This window comes from Myxocyprinus asiaticus, chromosome 18 (genome assembly GCF_019703515.2).
Source record: "Myxocyprinus asiaticus isolate MX2 ecotype Aquarium Trade chromosome 18, UBuf_Myxa_2, whole genome shotgun sequence".
Lineage (NCBI taxonomy): Eukaryota > Metazoa > Chordata > Actinopteri > Cypriniformes > Catostomidae > Myxocyprinus > Myxocyprinus asiaticus.
In genome coordinates, this window is record NC_059361.1 from 47,596,969 (window position 1) to 47,609,195 (window position 12,227).

Sequence of the window (12,227 nt, forward strand, 5' to 3'; positions counted from 1 at the left end):
TGTTATGTAATTTTGCCTTACAAATTTGTGAGGAAAAATTGAACAATCCGATGGCAAAGGGGGCTCTCGTAGGCGTACATGGACTCTTTGAGTTTAAAGGGATTGACGCTGGTTCGTGCATGGGGTTAATGCGCACGTTTTTCTTTTTTCTGTTTGTTTTGTTTGGGGGGAAGTTCGGGGTTTTATTGTTGCATTAATGTTGAAATGTGGTCTTCATAATTTTGTTTTTGGCACACAATTTATTTTTTTCTTTCTATTATATCAAAATGTCAAATGTTAATATGAGTGTACTATCTCTCTCCACATGGAATGTGAATGGGTTGGGGCACCCCATAAAAAGAAGGAAGGTTATTTCTTTTCTTAAATGTAAGAAATATGATATAGTGTTTCTTCAAGAAACACATCTTTCCCCGCAGGAAGCTGAGAAATTTGGGAAGATATGGGGTGGACATGTTTTCTTTAGTGTTGGCTCAAGTAAGAGCAAGGGAGTCATTATATTGGTAAATAAACATTTACAATTCAAATGTCACAAACAGTTTAATGATAAATTAGGAAGAGTCATTATTGTTTTAGCAGAAATTCAGGGGCAAAGTCTGATTTTAGCTAATATTTACGCACCTAATGTTGATGATCAGGGCTTTTTTATAGATCTTGAAGGGATGTTGCAAGCCACTGGCACCCCTCATGATATAATATTAGGAGGAGACTTGAATCTTTTGATGGACTCAGTCCTTGATCATAGTGAAGCAAAAGTGTGTAAGCCCAATAGAGCAACATTGACGCTTCACAGGATGTGTAAAAATCTTGGTCCTACAGATATTTGGAGACTTTTGAACCTATCTGGTAGAGACTATACATTTTTTTCATCAGTCCATAAGATTTATTCAAGAATAGATTTTTATATATATATATATATATATATATATATATATCCAAATCCCTCATTTCATCTGTTGTTGATTGCTCAATTGGAAATATCTTAGTCTCAGATCATGCTCTGGTGAGTTTAGAGGTGTTGCCACATATAGAGAAAAAGAAATCATATAGTTGGCACCTTAATGTATCCCTTTGCACAATCCTGATTTCCAACAAATGTTAAAGACTGAAATCAGTGTTTATATGGAGACCAGCTGGTCCTCGGTATCCTCTGTGGGTGTGGCTTGGGAGGCACTTAAGGCGGTTCTTAGGGGTCGGACCATACTGTATGCCTCATTCATCAAGAAATCCAAAGCACGAGAACTCGTGGAGTTAGAAGGAAATATTAAAAGTGCAGAGGCAGAGCTGAAGCGGCGTATGTCATCTGATGGCCTCGGAGAATTGACCCGATTGAAATACAGATATAATACTATTTTCTCGCAGAAAGTGGAGTTTTGGTTATTCAGGGCAAGACAGTCATACTTTGAGTCGGGGGACAAAGCAGGGAAGCTTTTGGCTAGATATATAAAGCAGAGAGAGTCTCTTTCTATCATTCCCTCAGTGAAATCTGCTGGTGGTGAAATTTTTACCTCAGCCACTGATATTAATAATGCCTTTAAAGAGTTCTATCTTGATCTTTATAGTTCCACATCTTCGTCTACTGATGAAGATATTAGAAAGTTTGTGGAACCATTAGATCTTCCTAAACTGAAGACCGAGCAAAAAAACTCTCTTGATTCTGAGATAACCTTGGAGGAGCTTGATGAGGTAATTAAGTCCCTACCTACTGACAAGGCTCCGGGGCCAGATGGTTTTGCCGCAGAATCTTTTAGATCCTATGCTACAGGACTCACTCCACTTTTGTTTGAAGTTTATACTGAATCATTAAAGAATGGAAAGCTTCATCCAACCATGACACAAGCCTGGATCAGTCTGATTCTTAAAAAGGACAAAGATCCAAGCGAGTGTAAAAGTTACCGTCCAATCTCCCTGATCCAACTAGATGTAAAAATTTTGTCAAAAATTTTGGCTAACCGATTAAGTAAGGTTATGACATCTCTTATACATATAGATCAGGTGGGGTTTATTCGGGGCTACAACTCTTCTGATAACATCAGGCGTCTCATCAATATCATGTGGTCAGTAGCAAATGATCAGTCTCCGGTCGCTGCCATCTCACTTGATGCTGAAAAGGCTTTTGATATGGTAGAATGGGATTAACTTTTTAAGATTTTGGAAATGTATGGGTTCGGGAGTACATTTATTGGTTGGATTAAATTTCTTTATAGACACCCTGTAGCAGTGGTACAAACAAATGGATTAATTTCAGATTATTTTACTCTGGATAGGGGCACTCGGCAGGGTTGCCCTGTTTCCCCATTATTGTTCTGTCTTGCCCTGGAACCATTAGCAGCCACGATAAGAAAGGAGGATGGTTTTCCAAAGGTGGTTGCGGGAGGTGTGGTGCATAAGCTTCTGCTTTATGCAGATGATATTTTATTATTTGTCTCTGAACCTACTAGATCTATGCCTTGCCTCCACATAATTATTAATTCCTTTTCCAAGTTCTCAGGATACAAAATCAATTGGTATAAATCCGAAGCTTTGGCTCTGACAGCGTACTGTCCAGTAACGGCTTTCCAGCCGGGTGCCTTCCAGTGGCCCAAACAGGGCATTAAGTATTTGGGGATTTTATTCCCAGCAAATTTGTCTGATTTAGTTAGTGTTAATTTTGAACCTTTAATAAAAAAGGTTTTCGAGCGATGTGGGCAGGTGGGCTTCATTACATTTATCGATGATTGGGAAGGTTAATGTTATTAAAATGAATTGTATTCCAAAATTTAACTACCTGCTGCAATCTCTCCCTGTAGATGTCCCTCTCTCTTATTTCAAGCAATTTGATAGCATAGCGAAGACCTTCATTTGGAATGGTAAACGTGCCAGATTGCATTTTAATAAGTTACATAGGCCGATAGACAAAGGTGGGCTAGGCCTACCCAAGATTTTGTTTTATTACTATGCGTTCAGTCTCAGACATTTGGCTCATTTGTCACTTCCACCTGAGAGAGTTCCTCCCTGGTTTGTTATTGAACAGGCAGTTTTTGCCCCTGTTTTGCATTTACACTCGGTATGGACTAAAGTGTCCAGATTGTTTAAATTGGACACTTATTTAAATGTTGCCTCGAGCATATGGCAGAACCCAAGATTGTGTATTGGCAAGTCCCCTTTCTGCTGGCCAGAGTGGATTGTGAGGGGGTTGCTACACTCAGTGACCTATATGAAAGTGGAGTGTTGAGATCGTTTGAAAACTTGGTCTAATATTTTAGGATCCCCAGACCTCAGTTTTATAGGTATTTACAACTGCACCACCTGCTTTGTACTATTTTTGGGAGTAGCACACACCCCCATAAGGAGGCAGATGCTTTGGGAGAGGTGATTGCGGCTTTTGGAAAAGGTCATGAGGCATCAGTGTACTACTCCCTGTTAATTCAGAGTCTGGGGGACGGAGCCTTAACTTCTCTCAAGAGAGTATGGGAGAAAGATTTCAACTTGGCATTGGAGGAAGGAGTGTGGGCTAAGATTCTTAAAAACGTTAAGTCTGCATCTAGAGATGCAAGGGTGTGTCTTATACAATTCAAAATTTTGCATAGATTTTATTAGACCCCCTCTAGACTGTATAGGCTTGGTCTTAAAGACACACCCACCTGTTGGAGAATGCAATCGTAGGATGGAGACATGGCCCATGTTTTTTGGTGGTGTGTCGAGATCCAAAAATTCTGGTCGAAGGTTCAGAATTTTGTGTGCAACATGGTGGGCACTTGGGTTTCATTTTGCCCCAGACTTTGTGTTCTGGGCAATGGGGCGGTCATCGATGTGGGGGATGGCCATATTGAGAACTGGGTTCTGACCTATGTGATGATCGCCAGGCAGGTTATTTTGAGGGGTTGGAGGTCAGCTGGTGCACCCCCATATCCGGAGTGGTGCACGGAGATGGGGAGGGTAGCGGCTTATGAGGAGGTGTCATTGGGAAGACGGGGTGATTTAGATTTTTTGTCCAGAAATGGGGCTAGTATTTGGAATTTTTGGGGGGCTCTCAGGTGGGGTGTGGAGAGAGTATTGTAGTATAGTTTTTAAGTGAGTATGATTATTATGTGTGTATATGTATATGTATGTGTATGTATGTATGTATGTATGTATATATATGTATGTGTATGTGTGTATGTGTATGTATATATTTACTTATGTGTGACCAGAGGATTGTTTTTTGGGGAGGCGGGGTTGGGGTGGGGGGGTTGTGGGGTTTAAATGTTGTGTGTGTGTGTATATATATATGAGTTTCTTGATATTATAAGATTTAATAAAAAATGTTAATTACAAAAAAATAAATAAAAACTGTATTTAAAATAGTGTGAAATTGAATTTTTTGAGTCTCGGAAAATGTGTTAAACAACAAATTCATTTTCTGAGGTGGTATATATTCCCTCACATTTAGATTTAAATCATATATCTGTATTTATATGACAGCAATGATCTCAAAATAGTTATCTCTGAAAAGTATCCTGTGAAGAAGGCTAATATGCCCCTGGTGCAGTAAACTACAGCTATTAATTACAATTTAGGCACAATTTAGGCCTAAAAGCATAGCTGTGGGTGACGTGTGGGTAGGAATACTTGTCAATATGAGTGGTTGATTGTGTTTTATTAAGCTTTCCATCCCTTGTACAAGATGGCAATATCTAGGCTGATAACAAAAAATGCTTTCTCTAAAATGTTTATATTGCATGCTTTTTTATATGTACACTCATTTACTTTTTTATCTAAAGTGACATACATTATGCAAATTAAAGATAGTCACCTTATAGCAACTTTGAAATCAGTGGTTTAATGTCATCAATGTCGACGCAGACACATTGCAACCTCCTGTTACTAAGGCAATGATTTATTTTCCTGGGCTCACAATCTTTCAATTAATTATAAAGTGTCTTAGAATTGCAATGACAAAAGTCAGCGTGTATATTTTATATAAATAAATAGCAGTTCTTAAAATTCTCTAGAAACATCACAGGAATGCAACAATTAGCTAGTCAGCGTCCTGTTTTTAAAGTGTCTGGCAAAGATACACAGTACATACATACATTATATAACATTAAATCAGCCCTGTTATTATATTAAGGATTAGCAACAAATAAAGTAATAATGACTCACATGCAGAGGGTCCCTTGATGAAACCTTGTCTCTCATGAAGAACAGGTAAGTTTGTTATGGTTCTTTGAAATAAAAGGGAGCCAATCACAACTAACTTCCTGGAAAAGGGAATAACCAATGATATTTGAGGTTACAGACAAAACAGCAAGAGCCCACCCCACGACTGACAAAATTAAAAATTTCAGGAAATAAGTAATATTTATATAAACCAGAATAATAATGAAATGTGTATAGAAGATCTAGATAACAAAATTAAGAAGGGAATAAGGTTGGCTGCAATAGAAGCTGTCCCTAAGAGCAAAGGAAATATAAAGAAAAAGATAATGCCATGGTGGGATAAGTGCAAGGATGCAGTGAGGCAAAGAAACAGAGCTTTTAAATTGGTGAAAAGTACTCATCATTTCCAAGATATGATCCAATATATACAAGCACAGGCTGTAGTAAGGCGGACAATAAGAAATGCAAAAAGAACATGCTGGGAAAAATATTGTGACACAATTGGAAATGAAACTCCGGTAGGAGAGGTGTGAAGAATGTTAAAAAGGATGGGAGGGGACAAAAAGGATTGGGGATATCTAGTACTGGTTGAGGGAAATGATACAGCAGTTACTAATAAGGAAAAAGTAGAGATGATGGCAAACACTTTTGCTAAAGTAATTGCTCTAGTAATCTATCTGAAGAAGGAAGAAGAGGCAGAGAAAGAACAAAATCTGATTACAGGGAGGTCTTATGTAGGAAAGAAAATAGTGATGGTGAGCTAGATGTTCCTTTTAACATGGGAGAAATTAAAAGAGCACTGGGAAAAACTAGAATAACAGCTCCTGGTAAAGATGAGATATGCTATAATATGATAAAATACCTAAGTCTTCAGAAATTACTATTGCTATATAATAAAGTGTGGGAAGAAGGTAGAATGCCAGGAAGTTGGAAAGAGGCTATAATAATTACAATAAAGAAACCTGGAAAGGATGACAGTAAGCCAGGAAATTACAGACTTATTGCCCTGACATCATACATCTGTAAATGAATGGAATGAATGATAAATGAGAGATTAATGTACTTCATGGAGAGTAGAAATTTGGTATCATCTTATCAAAGTGGTTTCAGAAAAGGGAGAAATACTATGGACCCAGTAATATGTTTAGAGGATGAAATAAGAAAATCCCAAGTAAACAAAAAAACAGTAGTGGCTGTATTTTTTTATGTTGAAAAGGCCTATGATATGCTATGGAAAGAGGTACTATCAATCAAAATGCATTTATTGGGTGTTAGAGGAAAAATATTTAATTGGGTAATGGACTGTATAGATATAAGAACTATCCAAGTGGGAACAGAGATATCCAAACAATATGTAGTAGAAAACGGAACACCTCAAGGGAGCGTGCTAAGCCCAACTCTGTTTTCCATTATGATTAATGATATATTCTCTAATATCACAATAGACTTGGGAAGATCTTTGTTCGCGGATGATGGGGCTTTATGGAAAAGACAAAGAAATGTTGAGTATATAGTAAAGAAAGTGCAAGATGGAATCAGCCAAGTGGAAAGTTGGGGTATAAAATGGGGCTTTAAATTTTCAGTTGAAAAAACAAAGGTTATGTTCTTTACAAGGAAACAAATCAGAGAAGGTCAGTTGAAATTGTATGGAAATTGTTTAGAACAAGTTAAAAGTTTTTGGTTCCTGGGAATATATTTGGAAACAAATTTGACATGGAAACAACATATAAAATATGTAGTTGATAAGTGTAAAAAAAGTGATAAATGTCATGAGATGTCTTTCAGGATTAAAATGGGGGGGCTAATTTCATTGCTTTGAAATATATTTATACACCTTTAATAAGGTCAAGATTAGACTATGGATTTATTGTTTATGGCTCAGTGTCAAAGTCTGTGCTAGCAGACCTAGATATTGTGCAGGCCCAAGCTTTAAGAGTTTGTTTAGGAGCAGGAAAAAAAAAAATTACCCCAGTGTGTGCAATACAAGTGGAAGCTGGAGAAATGCCATTGGGGTTGCGCCGAATTCATTTGGTAGCCAACTACTGGATTAATCTGAGGGGGGCATAGAGATTACCACCCAACAAAAAAGGTGTTGCAAACATGTTGGGAGAAGGAGAGGATTCAAAGTGAAAGCTTTGGTGGACAGGAGATCAAGTAGCAAAAGATGTGGGAGTATTTGATATAGAGTTTGGAGAAACTGTTATATGGCCTAATAAACCAGTGTGGGTGCTGGAATATCCATACGTAGATATGGAACTTCTGAAATAACAAGACGTCTGATATTATAGATGAGTATTATAGGTATAGGAATTGTAAATACAAGGACAATATTCATGTATTCACAGATGGATCAAAAGATTTAGAATTAAATGCAACAGGATCAGGTGTTAATGTGCCTACTTTCCATGTGGAGCTTAATAAATGAGTGTCTGAACATCTAAGTGTCTATGCTTTTGAATTATTTGCCATACTGATGGCAATAGAGTGGATTGAGCAAACCAGGGGTGCCAAATTCTTAGTATGTAGTGATTCTATAGCTGCTCTTGTAAGCATCAAATCAGGCGCAACCAGAAACCATCAGGATCTGCTCTATGAAATTTTGTTCAACTATTCAAGAATAACTAGACAGGGGAAAAATGTCTCATTCATGTGGGTCCCAGCCCATTCAGGTATTCGGGGTAATGAAAGAGCAGACAAACTGGCAAAAAAGCAGTCAAAAAAGAAAATGTTGAGAGTAATATTAAGTTATCAAAATCAGAAGGAAAAAGCAACAGGAATTTATGGAGGAAAATAAATATAAAAATGGCAACAACAGTGGGATAATACAGTAAAAGGGAGACATTTATACTCAATACAAAGCAGAGTAGGTATTGCCAGAAATACAGAAATGAAATGGAGAGAGCAAGTAATAATAATAAGCAGGCTTAGAACGGGACAGCAATCTTAATGGTACACTTCACATCATGGGAAAACATCCAACAGGTTTGTGCGCTCAGTGCCAGGAATATGAGACAGTTGAACATATTCTTTTTTTGTAATTATTATTTTTTTTAATAAATCATACAATAACAATGAAATGTAAACATATATCTACACACATATATATAAGAAAAGTTTTTAAGAAACTTAGCCCACACTCCTTCCTCCAATGCCAAGTTGAAATCTTTCTCCCATACTCTCTTGAGAGAAGTTAAGGCTCCATCCCCCAGACTCTGAATTAATAAGGAGTAATACACTGATGCCTCATGGCCCTTTCCAAAAGCAGAAATCACCTCTCCTAGAGTATCTGCTGCTTTAGGGGGGTGTATGCTACTCCCAAAAATAGTACAGAGCAAATGGCGTAACTGAAGATACCTAAAAACTGAGATCTCAGGATCTCAAAATATTGAACCAGACTTTCAAAGGATCTCATCACACCGCTCTCGTAAAGATCAGTTTGGGGTTTAGCCATAGGCTCGAAGCAACATTTAGATAAATATCTGAATTAAACACTCTGGACACTTTTGTCCATACTGAGTGTAAATGTGAAATAATAGGGTGTGATTTAACTTCTCTATTCAGTTTGATGGAAAGGCTGTGCAATGGCAAAATAGGGGCAAGAAGTTCTTGTTCAATGCAGAACCAGGGAGGGGCTCTTTCAGGTGAAAGCAACCAATGAGCCAAATGTCTGAGACCGAATGCATAATAATAAAACAGAATCTTGGGTAGGCCTAGCCCTCCTTTGTCAATCGGCCTATGTAATTTATTGAAATATAGTCTGGGGCGCTTACCACTCCAGATGAAAGACTTCGCTATGCTATTAAATTGCTTGAAATAAGAGAGGGGGACATCTACCAGGAGAGACTGTAGCAAGTAGTTTAATTTTGAATACAGTTCATTTTAATAACATTAACCTTCCCAATCATAGATAAATGTAATGAAGCCCACCTGACTACATCGCTTGAAAACCGTTTTATGAAAGGGTCAAAATTAACTCTGACTAAATCAGACAAATTTGTTGGGAATAAAATGCCCAAATACTTAATGCCCTGTTTGGGCCACTGAAAGGCACCTGGCTGGAAGGCCGTTACTGGACAGTACGCTGTCAAAGCCAAAGCTTCGGATTTAGACCAGTTGACTTTGTATCCTGAGAACTTGGAAAAGGAATTAATAATTCTGTGGAGGCAAGACATAAATCTAGTGGGGTCAGAGACGAATAATAAAATATCATCTGTATAAAGCAGAAGCTTATGCGCCACACCTCCCGCAATCACCCCTGGAAAATCATCTTTACTTATCGCAGCTGCTAATGGTTCCAGGGCAAGACAGAACAATAATGGGGAAAGAGGGCAACCCTGACGGGTGCCCCTATCCAGAGTGAAATAATCTGAAAGTAATCCATTTGTTTGTACCGCAGCTACAGGGTGTCTATAAAGTAACTTGATCCAACCAATAAATGTACTCCCAAACCCATACATTTCCAAAATCTTAAAAAGATAATCCCATTCTACCATATCAAACGCCTTTTCGGCGTCAAGTGAGATGGCAGCGACCGGAGACTGATCATTCGCTACTGACCACATGATATTGATGAGATAATTTTATATGGATGGATGGATGTATGATGGATGTACTATTACACCGTCTTCTACAGTGAAGAACTTGAAGGTGAAAGAAAGTGTTGCATTTGATACAAATCTCTCCTTTAAATAATTAAATTTCCAATGTTTGTAGAACAGCATTTTCCACCTCAGAAATTAATAAAAAAATAAGCCACTAAACTATAATTTGAGAGTTTTTTGGTCCAATAATTCTGTTAACTACATACAAAGCTTTGAATGGTCTAGCTCCACAGTACTTAAGTGACCTTCTGACACGCTATATTCCGTCACATTCATTACGATCACAAAATTCTGGTTTGTTAATAATTTCAAGAATATTAAAATCCACAAAAGGTGGTAGATCCTTTTCATATTTGGCTCCTAAACTATGGAATAGTCTCCCTAACACTGTTCGGGATGCAGACACACTCACTCAAGTCTAGACTAAAGACTCATCTATTTAGCCAGGCATACACCTAATTTATCCATCAACTCACAATTAGGCTGCTTTAGTTAGGTCTGCCGGAACCAGAAACATCTATCATGAGCTATAACTCTGCATAACATTGAATGGCATCTACACTAATATTATTCTATTTGTTTCCATGTCTCAATTATTCATATCCCAAGGTTACCAGAGCCGGCCAGATTCAGCTCCGTTCCTGCTTGGTGTCGGATTCCACTGCTATGTGTCGCTGAGTGATAATGACAAACTACAGCCGGTGCTAGCCAGACATCACTTCAGTCTTTTGACTTCAGAGGATGAACTGATGCCAACTCCAACTGTAAGACATCGGATACTTCATATGCCACTGCCTGAACCTTGGATTTACGATGGACCCCACCGAAATGACCTGCCAGTTGAACTGTGATACACCTCATTGATCTCTGCCTGTATCACCTTTGTCTATTGATGGACAAATGGAATACATAGACTATCAGTTAATTGCCAACAAAAGCCTTCATCAGTCAACTAACAAAGGACAATGCATCTATCTGAACTTCTGCAGTTAAACCAGGATGGACTTCAAAGACATTAGTCATTAATCTTAAATTTCATAAAAAATCTTTTTAAACACTGGACCTTAATGCTTACTTAATTTACAAATTTTAAACCATGACTTGCACTGCACACAAATAACTAATATTGGCATTATATTCATGTTGTTTAGCCAGAGGGGAACTGGCCCCCACAGTGAGCCTGGTTTCTCCCAAGGTTATTTTTTTCCATTAACCAACACCTTATGGAGTTTTGTGTTCCTTGCCACAGTCACCTTCAGCTTGCTCACAGGGGTTCTAAATAAAATTATTTAATTTGTATACACAATTTACAATCATATCTTAAACAAACTACACAATGATCACAAGAATTTATAGATATTAAAGTTTCATTTTTTATTAATGCATGATTTTCTGTAAAGCTGCTTTGAAATGATTTGTGTTGTGAAAAGCACTATACAAATAAATATGACTTGACTTAACTAAAGATGTAATTAAATGTAGGTACTTTAAATGTAAGTACAATGCAACTACAAGTATGTGCATAATAAGCATGTTGTATCAAATGCTTAAGTACATAGTAGTTAAAGACACCTAATATAAAGTTATTCTGTTTTTCCTGCATATGGTTCAATGAGGAACGGACCTGCACTGTCTTCAGTGTATGTAATGATGCCTAATTATTTCAGGTTCTGTCTCAGAACACTCTTTTAAAATTGAGTAGCATAATCAGTTAATTACACACTAGCTATTGCTACACTGATTGGTAATGTAATACAAAATGTAATCATGGAATCCCAAGTAACTAATCTGATTACATACAATTTAAAGTGTACTTAATTTTTATAATCTGATTACATGTAATCCTTTGCTAACGTCGATTACCTATAGTTGCGACACTTATCTCCTAAATGTAAAAACTTGATGAAAGAGAGCACTTTCAAAGCTCTGTTGAAGATATCCCAACAGTGATGATCTAAAGCAGTGCTTCTCAAACCATTCAGTACCTTTGATCAAACCAGAATATTCAAGTACCACCTAATCTTCACCAGTGCTGGGAATTAATGGATTACATGTAATGTGGATTACAAAAAATTACAAAACTCAAGTACTTGTAACTTTGAAATTAAATTTTTAAATACTCAATCTTGTAACCCATAAAAAGTAACTGTAATCTGATTACATGTTCATCAGGCAAAGTATAATTGTTCATAATTTAATAATCCATCTAATTATTTTTAATTACTCTTCTTTATAAATACTTTTTTTAAATACCTGATACTAGCCATCAGCCATAATTACACTGAAGCAGTTTTTCACATAATTGCCAAACCAACTGCATTAGTGCAGTAAAGTTATAGTAAAACACACACAAAAAAACAATTCTCATATCTCATATTAATGAAGTTTTTAATGCATTTAAGCAACATTATCAAAATGGTGCAAGTTTATCCTACTCAAATGCATGTGACATCAAACAAACAAAAATAAGGACAGAAGTAATCCAAAAGAAATCAGATTAGATTACTT